The sequence below is a fragment of the Trachypithecus francoisi genome, unplaced genomic scaffold, assembly GCF_009764315.1.
Source record: "Trachypithecus francoisi isolate TF-2019V2 unplaced genomic scaffold, Tfra_2.0 Lachesis_group16, whole genome shotgun sequence".
Lineage (NCBI taxonomy): Eukaryota > Metazoa > Chordata > Mammalia > Primates > Cercopithecidae > Trachypithecus > Trachypithecus francoisi.
The window spans coordinates 57,849,886-57,872,491 of record NW_022681461.1 but is presented as its reverse complement, the minus strand read 5'-3'; the positions used below and the strand labels follow the sequence as shown (position 1 = coordinate 57,872,491).

Sequence of the window (22,606 nt, the reverse complement as noted above, 5' to 3'; positions counted from 1 at the left end):
TATTTCTAAGGTCTCTGTCTGTTCCATTGGTCTATATATCTGTTTTGGTAACAACACCATGCTGTTGCTTACTGTAGCCTTGTGGTATAGTTTAAGGCCAGGTAGTGTGATGCCTCCAGTTTTGTTCTTTTTGCTGAGGATTGTCTTGGCTATACAGGCTTCTTTTTGGTTCCATATGAAATTTAAAGTAGTTTTTTCTAATTTTGTGAAGAATGTCAATGGTAGTTTGATGGAAATAGCATTGAATCTAGAAATTACTTTGGGCAGTATGACCATTTTCATAATATTGTTTCTTCCTATCCATGAGGATGGAATGTTTTTGCATTTGTTTGTGTCCTCTCTGATTTCCTTGAGCAGTAGTGGTAGCTCTCCTGAAGAGGTTTTTCAAGTCCCTTGTTAGCTGTATTCCTAGGTATTTTATTCTTTGTGTAGCAATTGTGAATGGGCATTCATTCATGATTTGGCTCTCTGCTTGTCTACTGTTGGTATAAAGGAATGCTTGTGATTTTTGCACATTGATTTTATATTCTGAGATTTTGCTGAATTTGCTTATCAGCTTAAGGAGTTTTGGGGCTGAGACAATGGGGTTTTCTAAATATACAATAATGTCATCTGCAAATAGACAATTTGACTTCCTCTTTTCATATTTGAATACACTTTATTTCTTTCTCTTGCCTGATTGCCCTGGCCAGAACTTCCAATAATATGTTGACTAGGAGTGGTAAGAGAGGGCATTCTTGTCTTGTGCTGATTTTTAAGGGGAATGCTCAGCTTTTCCCCATTCAGTATGATATTGGCTATATGTGTGTCATGAATAGCTCTTATTATTTTGAGATATGATCCATCAATACCTAGTTTATTGAGAGTGTTTAACATGAAGAGATGTTGAATTTTATTGAAGGCCTTTTTTCTGCATCTATTGAAATAATCATGTGGGTTTTTTGTCTCTAGTTTTGTTTATGTAATGGATTACATTTATTGATTTGCATATGTTGAACCAACCTTGCATCCCAGGGATGAAGCCAATTTGATCATGGTGGATAAACTTTTTGATGTGCTGCTGGATTCAGTTTACTAGTATTTTATTTATTTTTTGCATCAGTGTTCATCAGGGATATTGGCCTGAAGTTTTCTTTTCTTATTGTATCTCTGCCAGGTTTTGGTATCAAGGTGATGCTGGCCTCATAAAATGAGTTAGGGAGGAGTCCTTTCTTTTCAACTGTTTGGAGTAGTTTCAGAAGGAAGGGGTACCAGCTCCTCTTTGTACTTCTGGTAGAATTCGTCTGTAAATCCATCTGGTCCTGGGTTTTTTTTGTTTGATAGGCTATTAATTACTGTCCCAATTTTAGAACTTGTTATCAACCTATTCAGGGATTCAACTTCTTCCTAGTTTAGTCTTGGGAGTCTGTATGTGCTCAGGAATTTATTCATTTCTTCCAGATTTTCTAGTTTAATTGTGGAGAGGTGTTTATAGTATTCTCTGGTGGTAATTTGTATTTCTGTGGGGTCTGTGGTGATATCCCCTGTACATTTTTTATTGTGGTATTTGTGTCTTCTCTCTTTTCTTCTTTATTAGTCTAGCTAGAGGTGTATGTATTTACAGGGCTTAAAACTGAGATGATAGGTGCAGCAAACCACCATGGCACATATATACCTATGTAACAAACCTGCACATTTTGCACATCCCGGAATTTAGAGTAAAATAACAATAAAAATTGAAAAGGGGGTTATCCATACACTCATCAACAATGTATGTTATCTTTTTAAAAAAATATATCTCTGCACACTTGTCAAAAAAGAGTATATGAGGTTTTTCTATTTGTTCAGTTTTTTTTATCTTTGCTCATCTTGGTCCCCTGCCTGAGACAATCTCTCCCTTACCTTGCTAATTTGTACGCAACTTTCAAGTCCCCAGTAAAACATCACTTCCTGCTGGAAGATTTCCCTGATCCCTTTTTCTGGGTTAGGTGGCCCTCTTATTCACTTTTATGCCGCCCTGTACTTCCTCTACCATACCAATTGTGATTACAGCTTGTTTAATTGTATATCTGTCATCACTAGATGTTAATCTATGTGAGGGCAGGGGCTGTGCCTCTCTTACTCCCTCTTTTATGCACAGCATTAGCGTAGTGCCGAAAATACATATTCATTAAATATTTATTGAACCAATGAATGAAAAAAGAATACATCAATCAGAAATGGGGTGTTCTGCTGTTTGAAAGTTTACAGCAAGGAGTACTGTGTTTCCAGCACCATGCTGGAAAAACTGACCTCCTACCTATGAATATAAATATCAGGTTAGAATGGAGGACCACTCCTATATCAGAAAGATGCATTCATGAGATTATCATAGCTTTATGACACTGGCCATTAAGATTATCTAAATAACATTCATTTTGCTGACTATACTCTCTAAGTCACTTTTTAGTTATTTAGCTTTTAGATACAAACTATAGACGTCCCAGATTGAGAATATGCATGTGTCATACAAGCTTAAATTTTCTTCTCCTTAAAACAATTATATTTTTAATGAAAATTAATAAAATGACATCTGACTTGTGCATCCATCACTCATGAATTTTATTATGAGTACATTCCCAAGATCTCTATGATAACCTCTTCTGCAAGGTGGCAATCACACCCATGTGTTACCAAACACCATTCCCTCTGGAGACTCTAATTGTTTGCTTCCTCAAACTGTAACAGGCATGACTTTTAAATCATTGTGGTTTTTATACCAAATTTCTATTTCATTTGACTTTTTAAGATTTCAAATACCTTCTAAAACTCTTCAGGAAGTCACTAACCTCTGTGCTCCAACACATCAATAACCTCCTTCTCTGTAGCTCCTCCCTTAACCTGTCCATCCCACACACCACTCAGTGTTTAAACTTCCTCCATAGTCAAGGATAGCAGGTCTCCCCCACAAATGCTCAGGTAGCCCAAACCCAGGTCACTTACCTTGGACTTGTTGTAACCCCTAATTCTTGGGCCATCCCAACCGAAAGAAAGAAGCTAATTTGGGACATGTCCCTTCCCCAACCAAAAAAAAAAAAGGACCTCCTCTTCTTCTTGGACCTTGTGGGATACTTCTAGCTGTAGATTCCCAAATTCAGCTTGCTGGCCAAGCCACTCTACACGGCCTCACATGGGCCCATTCTGGAACCCCTAAACCCAGCTTACCCCATCAATTCACACTTTAAAAATCTAAAAAACCCTTGTTTGCAATCTACTCATCTGACAAAGGGCTAATATCCAGAATCTACAAAGAACTCAAACAAATTTACAAGAAAAAAACAAACAACCCCATCAAAAAGTGGGCAAAGGATATGAACAGACATTTCTCAAAAGAAGACATTCATACAGCCAACAGACACATGAACAAATGCTCATCATCACTGGCCATCAGAGAAATGCAAATCAAAACCACAATGAGATACCATCTCACACCAGTTAGAATGGCAATCATTAAAAAGTCAGGAAACAACAGGTGCTGGAGAGGATGTGGAGAAATAGGAACACTTTTACACTGTTGGTGGGATTGAAAACTAATTCAACCATTATGGAAAACAGTATGGCGATTCCTCAAGGATCTAGATCTAGATGTACCATATGACCCAGCCATCCCACTACTGGGTATATACCCAAAGGATTATAAATCATGCTGCTATAAAGACACATGCACACGTATGTTTATTGCGGCACTATTCACAATAGCAAAGACTTGGAATCAACCCAAATGTCCATCTGTGACAGACTGGATTAAGAAAATGTGGCACATATATACCATGGAATATTATGCAGCCATAAAAAAGGATGAGTTTGCGTCCTTTGTAGGGACATGAATGCAGCTGGAAACCATCCTTCTTAGCAAACTATCACAAGAACAGAAAACCAAACGCCGCATGTTCTCACTCATAGGGGGGAACTGAACAATGAGATCACTTGGACTCAGGAAGGGGAACATCACACATCGGGGCCTATCATGGGGAGGGGGAGGGGGGAGGGATTGCATTGGGAGTTATACCTGATATAAATGACGAATTGATGGGTGCTGATGAGTTGATGGGTGCAGCACACCAACATGGCACAAGTATACATATGTAACAAACCACGTTATGCACATGTACCCTAGAACTTAAAGTATAATTAAAAAAAAAAAGAAAGAAAGAAAAGCTAATGCTGCAGTGGGGAAGCAGTAGGAAAAAAAAAATCTAAAAAACCCTTGTAACAGCCCTGGCACTGGAACTTCCCAACCCCACCAAGTCCTTTACTCCATATGTACATTTTGACTAAGGCCTTGCTCTTGGACTACTCTGCAAAACATACAGCAACTCCCCACAAGCCATTGCATACCTCTCAAAACAACTGAACTGTCATTCAAAGCTGGCCACCCTGCTTAAAAACCATGGGTGTGGCCAAATTGCTGGCCTCAGAGGCACAGAAACTCACTCTCTACCAACATATTCCTATTTCATCTTCCCATAGCCTGCAGAACCTCACAAGTCAGCAATCTCTTCTAACTCTCCCACCATCCAACTTACAACAGGTACCCGCCTTATTCATGGGAAACCCTCTCATCACCTTTCAGAGATATAAAGTTCTCAATCCAGCCACCCTCCTTCCTGTAAATACCTCCAACTCTAAGCTGTCTCACTCCTGCCTGGACCTCTTAGACTCCCTCTCCTCTACCACCTTCCAACACATTTCAAAAACCCCTACATGGTTCATTAATGGAACCTTTTTTAGGGAGCCATGTTCAGCCATCATTGCTGATATAAACTCCTAAAATCTAATGCTCTCCGACCCCATACTACCTCTCAACAGGCAGAACTACCTCTCAACAGGTGGAGCTAGTTGTCCTAACCAGGGCCCTCACCCTAGCAAAGGAAAAGCAACATTTACACCAATTCCAAATATGCATACCACATCCTACACTCTCATGTCTTAATCTGTCAGGAAATGGATTCTCTAACTACAAAAGGAACCCCGATAGGAAATGGCAAACTCATACACAAACTGCTGGAGGCGGCTAAACTACCACTACAGGCCATCATTATTCATTGCAAGGACCACCAAAATGCCATAACCAAGGGAAACTCTGGCAAATTTGGCAACCCAGTAGGCAGCCCTTAAAACTCCATCATTATTGCCCCCCTTTCCTAACATACACCCTATATACACCCAGGAGGAACAAACCTCACTGGCCCAGGCTGATGCTATTCAGGAAAAAGTGGTTCTACCTCAATGATAAAATTGCCTTGCCCATGTTTTTAAAACTTTCTGTACTTTTATATGTTCACAATCATTTGCATACCACCCCTACTCCAGCTCTCAAAAACTTACACACAGTCTTCCACCATGGCTTCCAATCTCAAAGATATTACTAAGGCATATTTCCTTTGCACTCAAACTTCCCCTTAAGGAGCTATCAAATTACCTCCTTTCCCTGACACACCAGGCCCAAGTATACCTGCCAGGACAGGACTGGCAAATCAACTTCACACACATGCCCCCATAAAACGAGTCCAATACTTTCTGACAATAGTAGATCCTTTCTCTGGATGGGTAGAAGCTTTTCCTACCACCACTGAAAAGGCACACAGTGTCACTTCTATTATCCTCACCCATATTATCCCTGGTTCAAACTCTCCTCTTCCATCCAGTCAAACAACAGGCCAACATTTGTTTCACAGGTTAACCAACAGCTGGCAAAGGCTCCAAACATTAAATACCTTTCCGTGTTTCTTATTGCCTCCACAATCTTCAGGTAAAGTTAAATGGACCAATGCCTTTTTCAAACAATAACTAACCAGACTCTTTCCAGAGGTTAAAATGGCCTGGACTTCACTTCTCCCATTGGCCCTCATGCATTTGCAAGCCATTCCCCCAAAATCCCCTCAGCCTAAGGCCATTAAACTCTTGTACGAGCACTTCTTTATCTTCCAGAATCTCCCTGTATCTTCTTCCCCTTTTATATGAGATACTTGGCTGGCATTACACCTTACTCAACATCTAACAAGACAGTATAAGACGGTGAAAGTCCAGACTGGGTCTGGATCACAGACTCCTCCTCCTCCCCTCTCCAACCTAAGTGGATGGGTCCTCACCAGGTTATCCTAGCCACTCCCACAAGGGCAAAGATTATATCCTTTCCCCACTGGATATACCATTCCAAACTTAAAAGACCACCAGATCCACATCCAGAAATGTCCTCCCCCCCAAATTTCTCTCCCTTCCTCACAGGACCAACCTCACTTCACTGAACAAAAATTCCAGAAGTTGCCAATCCAGGAGGCCGTGGTCCATAACACTCTCTGCCTCCAATTTCAAATATTTTATCTCATAGCTTGTTTCCGATCTCTCCTGGTATTCCCTCCCCAAGTCCCTGGATAATCCACTCCAATTTCTCACATTAATCCAGGAGCTATGACTGCAGGACTTTCCAAAATTTCACTCCTACTCAAATCTCCTTGTCCTCGTTTTGTCTTCTTTGTCTATGGGATACTCTAAGTCCCCACCCCTAACCTCTGGCAATTGAGTCCCCTTTGTCAACCTCAAACATCACCTCTTAAATCAGTCACATTCCCGTCTTTCTTCCAACTGTTAAATTTGTTGTTCACACAAATCCAGCAGTTCACAGCCCATCCTGCTAACCTGACTACATAAGCCCAGTCCAAATAAATCTGCATCTCACGTACTCGGCCAATCCATTCCCAAAACCTGTTTATAATCTTGCTTGGCTAAACACCTTTCCTGCAATCTATTGAATCCACTCACATCATCACACAGGGCTGTCACCCTCCTTCGCCTCATGCCCTCTAAGCTGGATTCTATAAAACACCCCTTACTAACCTTCCCCTCTCTGCTGGCACCCCTCTCCATGTAGTCAACTTAAGGGCGCTCCCTGGAGAAACTGCGCAAACAATTTCCTCAACTGCAACCTATATCCTTCTGCCCCATCAAGATCTCAGTGGCTTAGTTATGAAAACCCATTTCTCTCTCTGTCTCCAAAACCAAACAGCCTTCACCTCCTCTCCCACCAACATTCCCTATCAGGCCCTTACAGGGGCTACCCTTGCTGGCAGCTATTCAATTTGGAAAAACAAAAAAAAGATGGGACAAAAAGTTCATTCAAGAGTCAACCCCCACCTTCTCATGGCTTTCCACCATAACTGATAACTTTTGTCTGTCCACCTGCAGTGTCTTCTTCCTTTGCAGTGCAAACACTTAACTCTGTCTACCGGTCAATTGGTCAGGAACATGAGCCCCGGTGTTTCAATCTCCAAACATTAACATTTTGCCTAACAACCAAACTATTCAGGTTCCTTCAGTAATTCCTATTTCCTCCTCCTCCACACACACCAAGCAGGCTGTACACTTCATTCTCATTAGCAGAACTAAACATCTCTGTGCACTTAGCACCGGGATAGCAGGTTGCCCCTTTCTTATGGCCCCTAATTTTCTTCCTCAGAATACTAACAACTGGCCCATATGTATTCACCTTCATATCCCGCTTTACCTCCCAAAGGCTAAACTCCCTTATCCAGACAACCACCCAGAAACACATTAATACCATTCTCCTCCTCCACCAAGTTCAGTATCAGTGCCTCAAGGAAAACAACTCTGAAGTCGAACACCCACTACTTCAAAACCCAAACCCTGAGTACAGTGCCCCTACTCAGGAAGCAGCCAGACAATCCACAATGCCTCTCTTCCTTTTATATTAAAGTAAAAGGCAAGAATGTTAGTCCAAACTGCACTGTGTTGTAAGCTCCCTGCTATTTTGCAGACCTTGGTCAAAGTGAAACATTTTACAGGGGTTTGGGCCATGAGAAACATCCTTCTTAACCACATGACCACAAGGCGGACAAAGGCCCAGCTAAAGAAACATCCCTATCATATCTTGCTGGACAAAGTTCCATGGAACACCACAATGACATCCCTCTGGAACAAGAGCCAGAACTGCCTCGTCATGGGTACGTCTTATCAATATCCTGCCAGGCAGCAAGCCATACTGCCCAGACCCCTCCCACCCATACCTATATATTGCCACAGCCTGTAGGCAGTGGTGGGCTCTGGCATTAGGCTGGTCCCCCACTTCTGTAGGTTTTATGCTGGACATAAAGCCTGCATTTGCTGTTGAGCCGCCCTCTTTCTGTGTGTGTGTCTTTAATCCTCACCTTCCCTTCGAAACCTAACAACTAACAAACCTCTGTACTTTTTCTGATTTAGCCAGAATCTATTTTTGATTGTAATTGAATTTGATCTAAACTTGGGGAGGTATTTTAATGTTCCTACTCCTGATCAGGCTGTCATGGTCCCTCTTTCACAAGGAGTTTGTAATGTGATTCTATCCTTCATCAAAACTCCTTTTTTAAATGTAAATTTGCTACTCATGTGTAAGAGGTTATTGCTTTTAACAAATCACTAATTTATTTAAAGTAGTTAGGTTTATTGTATGTGCTGGTTTTTAGAAAAGATCAGAAGATATGTTTAGTGGATGAGAGTTTAGTATATGTGAAACAGAATTTCTTGAGAATGTACATTCTAGGCCATGAACGTTATAACCAGTCACTAAGGAGACTGAAATGAAAAGCAGTCTGACTTGGAAATAAGGGGAGAGTCCAGAAGAGTAGGCAATATACATAGGAAACATACCAGAAGTAGTCCCATTACTAACTTGCTAAGAAACTTTGTACTGGTCACCTAACCTCTCTGAACCTCAGTTTCCTCATCTACAAACCAAGGGAAGTGAATGAGAAGAAAGATAAATTCCCGTCCAGCTTGGAAGTTCTGTGATTCCATGACAAAATTTGTCTATCTTTTTAATATCCAATCTCGATTAGTGAAATTTATCTTGGAAACAGCCCTACAATCTACTTAGGATCCCCTCCATTAGACATCAATCTGTGATGTTCCTGTTTTTAGTCCAGATTCTTTTCACTGTTCTCTGTGCTTAGTAATATAAAGAAGCCCTCACTAGACTTGACTTCAGTTGGTTCATGTTAGCTCCCCCTCCCATCTCTAGCTTTCCTCTTCCCATTCCTTGCCTAGCCTGACCAGCTCTCATTCTTATGTTTTCTGGGCCAGTTCTCTACTTCTATCTAAACCAATCTTTAGACCCAGAAGGAGGTCCAAGGCAGCACTCAGAATCTCCTTACCAAATGTTATTATTACCTGTTCACAAAAGCTCTTCCTTTTTATTCTAACCTGAAGGAGGGACCTTACTTGAAGAAAGAGGGAAAGAAAACTTAGATTTGTTAAATACCTACTGCGCATCACCCTTATATATAATACTCATTACAGCTTTTTCTTGACATATATCCTATTTCCCTTTTTTTTTTTTGAAATTGAAAAAACTGATCTTCAGGGATATTAAATAAATTGCTGAAATCAAGAGGTATTATCAGGACAGCTGGGATTCAAACTCCTAGACTGCATGACTTCAGCATTTTTCCTTTTTCTACCAGATCATACAGTCTCCTATATTCCGCGAAGCCTCAGAGTTCCGGAGTCTTATTTCAGGGCCCTCCAAGAAGACAGAATAAGAGTTAAGGTCCAGCTCTGTCTTTATTTAGAGGTTATCAGAACATGTCCAGTGGTATTTGTTTTATAATTCTTACTAGTATTTTATTTGAGGATAAAAGATCCCACTGATTTTAAAATGTTTGTATAGCACTTGCTAAAGAAACACCTTAATCTAGAGCATCATCTTCTTATACTCATACACATTTATTTTCATAGACACTTGAGGTAATAGTCTCAGATTGAATAACCAAATCTCATCATTTATGTGTACTCAGGTACCATCTGAGAGGTAATGAAACCATAGTAGATACTTAACAAATCTTACTCTGTGCCATTCCTTCTAGAGCTATCTAAATTTAGCTATATCAAAGATGTCTTCAGGGTGGTATACTAGGATCCCAAGACACTTATGATTTGTAAAAATTCTACAGCTGCTATAGATGTACAATTTTAATTTTATGTTAAATATACTTAGAGCTACATCAAGTCACATAACCATCTTTAAAAAAAAAAGATATTTCCTGTACCTGAATCTGCCCTCTTCTTTTCTTTGAGCCAAAGAGTCATAATGTGTGAAAATAAAGATCTTTATTGAGGAAGAATGGATGTGCTGCAGGCTGCATGTGTGAAGAATGGTAGATAACCAAACATGCTCCTGGCCAGTGCTCTTTGAAGTAGAACATCTGGCAATTTTGCATTCGGAGGAGGGATAATAACATCTGAAGTTAGCTCCAGGGCTTAGAAGTGTCTAGCATCAGAACGGTCAATATGTGAATAGGTAAGGAGGGAGCCAGAAGAAACAGCAGCTTCTTCTGGGGAAATAGATAAGGAGCAAAAACTATCAAACAGCCTCTGACTTGGAAAATGGCCTCTAGGTGTTTGCTGGGCTGGAATCCCGAAGTACTGAGTTGTACTATTCTGACCCTTTTATAATTGTGTTGTTCATCAAATAAGCCACACTGGAAATGGAGAGCTAGATTGAGTGATTTGTCTGCTGACTGAAAGTTATTTACAATTTGTCCAGCAATGGCATAGAGACAGAGATGAAGGCCTCCTATTTCCTCCACGGGACTGCTTCACAAAGCTGGAAGATGGCCAGTAGTCACCATTTTGATCCAAGCAATCACTATAAAGGCAGTGCACCACTGAAGGGACATCCCAAGATTCTTAACTGAGGCGTTTTCTTACCCCATGAATATTTACTGCCAGGACCAGTGCCTCTACAGGGGCATAACAAGATATCTCAGACATGGAATGAAATCAAATAAGATTGTATACATAGACATCCTCAGCATTGCAAGGGATACATAATAAGTATTCACAACAAATTGGTAACTTTAATCTCTGAATTCATTTCAGTTTTCTTCTCTGCAAAGTTGCGATGCCTAGGAGACTGTTACATGGAGATGTCAGTATTCAGTGGGATCATACTGAAGATATGGCTCAAGTTCAAAACTGAGAAGCAGGTTTATACAAGTGGGAAGGGATGGAAGCAGAAGACAGCCAATGGTAACTGTACACTTAGAGGTCATATGTCCTTCCCCGGGGACTGAGAATCACCCTGCAAGCCCTTAGCCTTCTCACTTACATTTCAGTCACGAGTTGGTCAGTGACCTGACTATGGACCATGTTTATTATATACATTTTATGATAAAATAGGCAGCTAAAAACTTAAGTCACTGGGCCCAGTGTTAGGAAAAGGAGATTTCTTTGAGGACTTCTTTCCCTCATAAGTGCCAATGTGCTTTTCTACACATCCCAGACCTGAAATCTAAGCTCTAGTAATTGGCTCAATATCTTCCATTCTCTATCAACAGAAGTGCTAGTGGTTCAGGTCATGGCCTCTTCTCTTCCCTTTTGCTTGTAAAGAAGAAAAAACACACATTTTAGACTTCAATTATGAGCTTTCCTGCTTGACCCTGCTGGCTTTGAAACCATGAAACAATGTCTCTCTCTGTTTCATAGTTCTCCTTTTAGAAAGAGCAAGTGAGATTCAATTGGAAAGAGCATTATGGAAAAAAAAAAAATTGGAACGAAAACTGAAACGGCTTCAAACACCAGATGCCAAAAGAACAAAACTGGTTAATGATCTAACTTTTAAATATATTGTGCTCTTTCTAGCAAAGAAAACAGAAGTAGGAAAACAGGCAACATAAATATGTCATGATGCCCACCAACTTAAAAAAACATTGCATTCTAATGGGGCTGGGAGTGGAAGGAATAGGGAAAAAATACAAGTAATGTTATTTGAATGCCTACTATGTGCCAGATACCTTGACGTATATTTTAAATATTACTTCCTTATCTGTAACCTCCTCATATAACCTCCCATAACATTCGAGGTTTGGTTGGAATTTAATTCTGTCTCAGTTTGAGCATTGGGATTATTAGCTGCCCATAATAAAAGTCATTTTACTATTCCTTTACAAATAAAAACGAAAATTCTGTTCAAGAGGATGTGTTGAGTCCCCATGTTTAGAGATTCACTAAAAGGATTCATGGACTCAGATATAGTTGTACTCATTGCTAAGATTTATTACAGCAAAGTACTAAGGATAAACAGTCGGATCAGAAGGGGACATATGCATTCAGAGTAATCCATAAGCAGGTTTGCTTAGGTTCTTCCCTCCTGTGAGGGGTCATACAGAGTACTTTGCGCAGCAATGAAAATGCAGTATGCACATTACGTGTCCGCTCAAGCAAGCCCATAGAGACTCAGTGCCCAAGATTTTTATTAGGGGCTGTCATATGGGCACCCTCTGCCTAATACATACCAAAATTCCAGTCTCCCAGAAGGAACATAGGTATTTAGCATAATCATATTGTTAGTATAGTCTAGGCACAGTCCACCAACCTTATCAGTTAACTGTTGATGGGCACTGCTCTGACAGCCAAGTTCCCAGATGCTAGCCAAAAATCACCTTACAAGCAGGACTCTAAAGATAGCTATTGCAGGAGTGCTATGTTAACTATTCTCTGAACAGATGGTGTAGTGAGTTAATGCTTTCATGTATATTCCTGCCCACTACCACCATCCTTTTCCAAACACATGGCAATGATAGACAAAAATATGAAAAGGTAAAGTAAAAAAGATAGCTGGGCTTGAAAAATAATCTTTATGAACCAGAAAGAACATTGTAGAGATACAGCAATGTAGAGCTGTAAGTGAAACTGAAGCACAGTATGTAACTACAATGAACCAAGAAGAATGCAACAGTATTGGAATAGACTAGAGTATAAAGACACAAATTTATTTATGGAATATTAGACCTATATAGGAAATCTGTCGATTTGCAAGTGGCCTTGCAAATGGATAATTTGGTATTATTCAAGTTGAAAGTACTCTTTAGAGTAGTTCACACCCATTATGGCTATTTACTCTGAACGAACCTAAGCAGGATTAAAGTACAATTTTAAAACTTAACCAAATGAACCAGATCTGCTTGATCTCAGAAAACTTGATTTCAGAATCATTTGTTTAGTCTTCAAATGATATCAAATGTCCCAGAAGTAACTTTACATGTAGCCCTAATAGAACATTCTAAGATAATGAAAATGTTCTTGCTGTGCAATATAGTAGCTACTAGCCACATGTGACTATTGAACATTTGAAATGTGGTTAGTATGACTGAGAAATTGGATCTTTATTTTGTTTTAATTTAATTAGTTATATGTAGCTAGTGAGCGCTATATTGTGAACACATTTTCTAATGGGTTCACTGCCTTGTTTACTCCTTTCAAAGTAGCTTCTTTCCAAATGTTTTTGACAGAGCTGTTGATTTTGAGAGATTAAGAGAGAGAGTGTGTGTGTGTCTTGGGCAGAGACAGCAACACCATTTACAAATGTATATACCCAATTATCAGAAAGAGAAATCTCAGCACTATTTTTGATCATCCTAACTTAGCTCACCCATCATCTCTTCACATTTGTAACTTGAATCATTGAAAAAATCTATAACCACATCTCATCCATTTAAGTGGAGGGGCCAAGTGAAATTTGTTGAGTATCTAACTTCTTGTAATCTCACTAAGTTAGCTTTTTCCTTAAAAAGAAAAAGGAGGAGGAGGTAGTGGGGTGGCAATATCTAGCAGAATCTGTATTATGTACGAAGAATGGCTCAAGTTATAGTTTTACTTACTGGATTTCACTTTCAAAAAAACAGGATGGACTATTTTCCATTTTTGCCTATGAATTTATATTGTTGTGAAACTAAAGACTCGTCAGCACACCATCTGAATTCTAAAAACGGTGCTGATATGCTGAGACATTAGGCTAGGTCATGATGAGTAAGCTTCAGGCAGTGACACTCGTTTGCTCCTGAACTTCATGATATGTACTGAATGTCTCCATTGTGCAAGTCACTGTGCTAAGTCCAGTGGATAGTATAACGGTAAATCCCTGACCTCAAATAATTCTGATCAAGAACCAGCACTGGGAGTAAGCCAACCTTTAAAGAGACGTTAACACAGCATACTCCTGACTGGATTTTGTAAGTCTAAAATTATTTTTTTTAAATAACAGTTTGTTAATAATATAGGTATTGAAGGATAAGCAGGATTGTCTAAAGCCCCTGACAGTTCTCTCTAGGCTGACTGGCCATCAGTTAACTGAGATTAGGGGCTGCCCTCCCCACAGAAGGAAGGTTTGCACCTGACCTCAATGTCTCCCAAAGACTCTAGTAAGTCCTAGAAGCAGCTGGCACTCAAGCCCAGACTATTTGGCAGTCTATCTCAAAACATTTGTCTCCAGTGGCGAGGCTACTCTAACACTTGCGCCATAAAAATATATAGCAAAGGGGTGGGAACCCCTTCTAGATACAATCCTATCCCCAGGATGTGTCCAGCTGTGATCAGGAACACTATTTTGAGAGGCCAGGAGACCTGTGCATGTTCTGACCCTTCTTTTTGTGAATTCCAGTCTGTACTATGCTCATACAAGCCATTTCAAAAAAAATACTGCCATGGAAATGGCTTCAAACTTTATTTTTTAATTTTCCTTTTTGGATATCTCCGTTTTTTTTTTACTAACAGATAAAAGTTTGAACTGTCTACCTTTTCAAAGCTGAAAATTAAAGGAAGTGGGGAGGAAGGGGATAGACAAGGAACTGAATAGAACATAGATTTTTATATGCAAAGATAAATCTAAAAGTATAGATCAGTTAGTGTTTCAATTCCAAAAACAGTTTTTAAATTGTCATTCTAATTTTAATGTGCAAACAAGTGAGTATAAATATTTAGACATGCTTATTTTAAAAGCATTTACTTATATAAATAAATTGCAACAACATCCTCAATAATTTCAAATGCCTAACTGTATTTTTATAAGCAAATATCATAATTATAGATTTAAAAGATCCATTAATTTGTATGCATAAACTTAGGTGTTAGGGTAAAATCACTTGAAATACAGAAAAGTTCAAATTTTGGAAAATGTCTGTAGAAAATTGTCACTTTCCAGATAGTAGTCTGTATACTTAATGAGGAACATAGCTTGCCTTCACAATTTTAAAGGCAACCTGAGGTTTTTACACACTGGTATAGACAAGCCTATGCAAGACCTCCTCACATTGAGAACAGGTTTTTAAATAATGTGTGAAAATTCTGATGTTGTCATATAGTTAGTACTCTCACATGACAAATAAGAGAAGAAAAATCAATTCCCACGCTAAGAATGAAAGAGTAGTCCTGCAGGGGCAATATACCAACTGAATGAACAATTTCAAATTTGGGCAATAGACTTTTTGGAAGAACAAATTTATATCCTTTGTGAAAATGCAGGGCTCAGAGTTTCTTCAAATAGTTTCACAGGCAAAAATCAGTAAATTTCTTTGGACAGGGGGAAAAGAAATAGGAAAAGCAGTCAAAGGCAAAGCTGTGCCTGAATCTTTTATATTCCCCCTTCTCTAAGGCTTCCCAGAGCCCATATGACAGTTATTTTCCTCCTCCATCCTCTCCAAATCAGGAAGCCTTCTCCATTTTCTTGGTAATCAGACAACAAAAAGATATTTTTCAGCTTGCCCCCAGATATTTTTCCAAAGGAAGTAGAGATTACCTCCCAGCATTGAAGGAAAACCCCACTGTGGCCTATATTATTCTTTGATTATAAGAAAAACTACCTGACGAAATATAAAAAGCAACTATCTGAAGACTCTAAAAAGTAAAAAAAAAAAAAAAAAAAACAAAAAAAAACTGCTTGATACTGTGTAGTTATGTGAGTTGTATTGTCATGCTATTATACTAGGTCTTAGTCCTGTGAATTCTGGCTGCATTGAGATCTACTGAAGCTTGTTGTCAGAACTATGAGTGAGCTGACAGCACTGTTTGGTCTCAGTGACAGTATATAGTACCCTCACACTGTGCAGCCTGGAGGGCTTGGTCAGGTGTGACATCCACCCACACTGTGCCCTAGAATGTAGTATGTGGAACATTTCCCTTCATTTGTACCTGTGCATTTCTCACTTTGATTTCATAGCCTATGATATGCTGCTTTTTAAAATAAAGAGATAGTTGCAAATTGTATTTTCAACACAGGCTGTCTTAAATCAAATTTTGAGGAAATTTTTTTAAATTTAGACGTAACATTCTTATGACTTTTGGTCAATACATTTTCTAAAATCCTTTCAAAAAATGAGTATGTTTATCAGGATGGAATTTATATGACATGTGAACCATTCACTAGCTTACACAGTCAATGAACTTTCTATGGAAGGATAACATATGTATATTAGCACCTTAAATTTCTAGAAAAAATTTACTGTTTTTTTTTTTTGAAATTTTATGGCATGAGGCTTTAAGATCATGTGAAATAGGCTTTGTTGAATCCAGTCATCTCTTTCAACATATACAAATCTTTCCCCCATCTCTATTCATGTAGAAACTTTCCCTCATACTCCGTCTTCTTTAGGGGACATCATCATCAACATTCTTTATACTCCATTCTGCTATTCATTACTGGAGCACCCTGAAGTGCTCCTTTTGTAAAATACATCTTTGTTATAATTACGTTTAAATGTCTATATTCCCATTTTACACTAAATTCTATATGGGCATCAAATATGTTTGTTTTGTTTACCCTTATTTTTTATTATCTAGCATAGTGTCTGGTATATAGGAGGAAATCAATAAATATGCTTCAATGGATGAAAAACTAAATGTGCTATTGCCACCAAGGGAAAACTGCCTCCAAATTACATGTATCATGAAGTAAAAATATCCAATAAGTTGAAGAGATTGGTCACATCCCTTGAGGTAACAGCAATAGTTTTCATAAGATATATTTTCTAGAAAAGTATTTTCAACAAAAATGAATGTAATCATCTTCATTTTTATTAATGAATACATGATATTATATCACCATTTTTTGCGTTTTTGAGTTAAAAAATATTTTATGGCCATACTGCCCAGAGTAATTTATGGATTCAATGCTATCTCCATCAAGTTGTCATTGACTTTCTTCAAAGGATTACAAAAAAGTACTTTAAATTTAATATGGAACTAAAACAGAGCCCATAGTCTCAGGCCTGAGAATCAAGTGAGAGATTGTGATTCCATTCTGGCAACATAAGACAAGCTTCTTTCTACTGGAACCAAGGGATTTTTTTTTTTTTAATGCAGATTTAGAGACCTTAAAAAGATGAATATCTTTTTTTCAGATTTATTGATGTAAATTAACAATTAAAAACTATATACATTCAGGGTGTATAATGTGATGTTTTGATATCTGTATGCATTGCAAAATGATAACCACAATCAAGCTAATTAACATAGCCATCAAAATATCAAGTATTCTATACAAGCTTAAAAAATAATATGGATAACAATTAGCTATAATTAGCTAATTATAGTTAGCTTTTCCTTTTATTTAAAGAAAAAAAAAAGAAATGTTTCCTCTCCCTATTTGCAAACCCACCATCCAGATAAATTCACTGTTGACAATCTGGATTTATTCTTTAATTCTTCCCGATCTTATTGTAATGCTTACACAAACACATGCAGTATGACATTTAAATATACCAAGTTATAACATAAATATGCCTAATGAGTTTTAAAAAAAAAACCTTAGTGATGAACTCAAAATCCAAGATTCTTAAGCCTTCATACATCATTCAACTTATCATTCTTGCTCCAACATTTTCTTTTCTGCTAGTATCTTAGAAAGACTTGAAATTAGTATGGATTGTTTTATATTTGGGGAAAATATGTAAGTAGTGAATACTTTATCTTAGGGTTATTTGGAGTTTTCAAAGTGAAATTTTGTCAACTATCATGTTGGACTAAATAACTCTGTAAGAAGCAGGGTGCCAAGCAGTTAATATAAAGAATTTAATTTGTTTACTTCTTCTGAGTTTTGCCATTGAGCTTTCTGTGGGAAAGCTCTCCCTAAAAACAAACTTTATTGGCTCTAATTAAGAATGCATCCAGTAGTGTTCTCTCAGGCTTTGGATGCCTGCTGGCTTAATTTTTAAGCTTCTCCATTCTCGATAAAAGTGCTGAATTGAATTTAAAAGTCTATTCCTACAGAATTACCCCTTAGTGTGCACACGACTCACACTTCTACAGAAAAGATTAAAATACTATTTACTACACATGGCAGACACTGTTTTTAAAAGATGAATGGAAAATGAGTCTATAGTTTAACAATAATTTTGAAATGAAAGGTTGTTTCAAACATATGGTTTTTGTTTTCTGGTTTGTTGTTACCCAAAACCAAGATAGACGTTATTAACGAAGCCACAGAATTTAAGAAAATAACTGTTATAAGTCAGCAGATTCATATATTTTAATTTCAAAGGACAAAAATGTTACAGTAGTTTCTTTCTAGCCAAAGTGTATATGAGAAACATTAGATTTTCTCATTAGGTAGATCTGGCTACAATACCTTTGATTAGACATGAGTACTTTTCCTTTATCAATTCTTTTAATTGACTATTGACAAGATGGCAACCTTTGCTCCCCTTAGGACTGTTTTTGTTTTTTTGGAACCTATTCAATATCATGCTAACTGATTATGTTCTTTCTATAATAGAAGAAATTTGTTTGCCAAATTATATATTTAATTATTCGTTACATGTATATTGTCTCCTATCATGTGTCAGTTACCATGCTACACTATGAGGATATAAGAGCTAAAAGTCCAGTCGAAGAAAACTTACTCATAAAAATAATTTAGAAAACAGACTCTGGCAGATCCACAAAGAAGTGAAAACTATGTACACTATGTACGATAAGGTACAAATGATCCCAAAACTAACATTGCTTGAGAGAATCTTATTAGACTTAGAGAAGAAGGTATTTCCTTTTTAGTTTTAATGTCTTCTATTTATCTATCATTGATTTAGTAACCTACTTATATGAATAAGAGTTATAGGGACAAGGAAAATATTTTTAAGGTTTTTTAAAAAGGCATACAGTGAAAAGTAAGATTCCTTCAACCCTTCTCTGATGTCTTCCCAGTTCCCCTCATCAAAGGCTGGTAGGAGTATAGCGAAAAAGCTACACATAAGCATATAAACACACATGGGTGTACATACATACAGCCCTTTTTCTTTTTTTACACAAATGACAGTGTTGGTATTTCTTGACAGGAGTCTGAGAGGTGAAAGAAGAATCAGGTGAAGGTTGAGCGGGTTTGGCAGTGGAAAAAGTCTTCTGGGGCTTCAAGGACAGAATATGCATTGTGCTAATATATGAGAAGAAAGGAATTATGAAAAGATCAATGTAAACTTTTGTTAAATGTAATATTGTTCTCCTTCAACTAGATTGAAATATTTATTTGGCATGATTACAGTGATCCCTGTTGGGCCATAAAGTGATATGATTTCTACAAAATTACTCTCTGTTATGTGGAGAATAAGCAGTAATGAAGGTAAAAGTGAGAAGGGGAAGAACATTGAAGATTCTATGTGAGGACATAGGATTTTTGCAGTAGTCCAGGAGACAACTGATGGTGTCTCTCAGCAGTGCTGGATGCTAGCAGTGGTGACAGCTATAAAGGGTCAGATTGAGGATATAATTTGAAAGTTGAACCAACAGGATTTACCAACAGAGTATGAGAATGTGGTTTGTGAAGAAAAGAGGGGAATTAAGCATGACTCCTAGGTCTAGGACCTAGGCAGCTGGAGAGATGTAGCCATTTCCTAAGTGGAGAAAAAACGCAGGAAGCATGTGTGTGGGGTTGGGGGTGGGGTGGGGTTTGTGCATGCATGTTTGTGTGTTGTGTGTGCATGGGCACATGTATGCACAAAAGTTAAAGTGAAGAAAAAGCAAAGATGCTGTTAGGCTATGGTAAGTTTCAGCTGCATTTAGTGAAGTTATCATTAGGCAGTTGTATGTAGAGTGTGATAATCAGTGGAGAGTCCAAGTTTAAGATATATAGAGGGTATTAAAGTCTTGGAACTAAGGCGGGCATGGTGGCTCATGCCTGTAATCCCAGCACTTTGGAAGGCCGAGGTGGGCGAATCACTTGAGATCAGGAGTTCGACACCAGCCTGGCCAATATGGTAAAACCCTATCTCTACTAAAAATACAAAAGTCAGCTGGTCATGGTGGTGAGTGTCTGTAATCCCAGCTACTCAGGAGGCTGAGGCAAGAGAATTGCTTGAACCCGGGAGGCGGAGCTTGTAGTGAGCTGAGATTGTGCCACTGTACTCCAGCCTAGATGACACAGTGAGACTCCCTCTGTCTCAAAAAAAAAAAAAAAAAAAAGTATTGGAACTAGATGAGAACAGCCATGATGTCAGTGTGATCTTAGAAATATGAGAGCCAAGAGCTGAACCCCAAGGCATAGTAACACTTAAAGACCAAAAAGCAGGATAAGGAGCCAGCAAAGGCAAGTAGGCAGGAAGAGTCAATAAGTATGGTGCTTATGAACCTGAGAGGAGAAAATATTGCAAAGAAAAGAGGATAGTAAACTGGGAAAAATTTTTCTAAGGAGCTCAGCAAGATAAGGAAGTCATCAATGAATCTGGCAACATGGAGACTCTTGGTGACCTTGAAAAGTAAGTATTAGTGAGTAGGGAAGCACAGGAGATGAAATTTTAATTGGATGGGCTGTGGAGATGAAAAGATGTGAGGACATAAAGACATAAATGAGATATTTTGCTTTAAAGGGGAGCAGAGAAATAGGGTGAAAGGAAAAATGTGAGTCAAGACAGGGATTTTATCTTAGGATGGGAAATATTTATTTTAATATTACTGCTTATGTAATTAAGGTGAGAAATATAACAGCTGATTGTAATAATCCAGTGGTAATTGGGCACATGTGGAATACTGAAGACATGCAACAATTTTAAGAGTCATTTCCATGAGTAGATGAGAGGGAAAATGATACAGTGGCAACTGAAGATGTTGTCCTTTGTTAGCAACAGGAACAATTCATCCAATGGAGAAGCCAGATTATTTGATAGACAAGCTACATAAATGATAAAGTTGCCAAAAATAATAACAGAGGCTGGGCGCGGTGGTTCAAGCCTATAATCCCAGCACTTTGGGAGGCGAGGCGGGGGGATCACGAAGTCAAGGGATTGAGACCATCCTGGCTAACACAGTGAAACCCCGTCTCTACTAAAAATAAAAATTAGCCAGGCATGGTGGCAGGCACCTGTTGTCCCAGCTACTCAGGAGGCTGAGGCAGGAAAATGGCATGAACCCAGGAGGCAGAGCTTGCCGTGAGCCGAGATTACGCCACTGCACTCCAGCCTGGGCAACAGAGCGAGACTCCATCTCAAAAAACAAAACAAAACAAAAAACAGAAGTAGTGGTATAAGGAAGATAGTGCTACATCTTCAATGAATGAGGAGTGATGAAGAGGTTGAAAGATGATTACAATGAGGAAGATTTGCAGAGTATATATTCTAATGGGTTATTTAAAGGAGATGCTTTTTGACAATGGAAGACAGGGAAATGTATTGGAAGTAGGAATAGGGGTAAACAGGACACTTTATTCTCCTTTATATTATTTATATACATACTGTATACATATGGGACAAAAAATAACCATCCCTTGAGAAACAAGTAGAGTCCTTAGTGTGAGCCAGGTTTATAGTTAGAATTAGATGAAGGGAACCTTCAGAGAAGAGTTGAGGATGTGGACAGTTTTGCTTGTGACAATGTAAGAGTTCAAGAGAGCAAGTGGAAGGGCTGCAGTGAGTTTGGAGTGGTATAAGGTAGAGTGTCATTGGCAAATTTGGAATACCACGTGGGTTTTATGTTTTGGAAAATAAGAGATGACCAGGGAGTCTTGACCTTTTGATGTTGAATGAGGTAAACAGGAACGTAAGGCATGGTTAAGATTAGGTCTGATGGTCTCCAAGGGGAAAGTGGAAAGTTGGTTCTGACAATACGGTAGTGTTCTTCTTAGGAACAGTATGCCATAGTTGGTAGTGAAGTGATGGATGGTCATGGTGTGGTAGCATAGGAGTGCTCTGTGTTGATATCCTTGCAAAACAGAACGTTGTGTTTAGCTGACAGCCTCCCACTGCCTCACCTTAGCAAAATCCACTACTGTGCTCACCCCAAGGCCACATTCTTGGTCTACTCCCAGCCAGACTGAGCATGGGAGAGTACTAAAAACAGGCCATTCCTGCCCAAAGTAAGACTCCTCTTTGCTCTGGGCCTCCCTATTGGCCCAGTCAAGACTTTCTTAGGGCTGCCCTATAATCTGAGGCTCTTCCTACCAAATCCTCTTTCCATCTCCCCCTCTTTTCACAGATGTCGAAAGTATTTCTAGGTCAGTGGTTTTTCTTACCTATAGCTGCCTCCTTTCCCTATTACCTTCCATAGGCACTTCCCATAATAAACATCTTACACTTCTAACTCTGTCTTGGCATCTGCTTCCAAAAGAACATGAACTAACACACTTGTGGACTGAAGGAGAGGCTGTAGAACTGGAGGTAAAGTGTGGTGGATTTTACTAGGAAACACAGAACTCCAAGGTCTTCTTTTGGCTCTCATAGACATGTTATGATCGGGGATGAACTAGTTTACCAGAAATAATGGATTTTCTGTAATCCTGCTATAGATGGCATCACAGCCAGGATAAGGCATAACTGTTCTATTACTACGCGTATTATTATCC

The 22,606-nt window shown here is 38.6% G+C and overlaps 1 long non-coding RNA gene across 2 annotated transcripts in view; it reads left to right on the top strand.

Annotated features, from left to right (window-relative positions):
* Positions 1–13,861: 13,861 nt before the first annotated feature.
* LOC117098692 overlaps positions 13,862–22,606 on the top strand; it is a 96,559-nt gene continuing 87,814 nt past the window's right edge. The window contains exon 1 of one of the 2 annotated variants that reach the window (XR_004443540.1): positions 13,862–14,021. This is a non-coding gene — a long non-coding RNA (uncharacterized LOC117098692). The remainder of the gene's footprint in view (positions 14,022–22,606) is intronic. The other variant, XR_004443539.1, reaches the window with a different exon arrangement.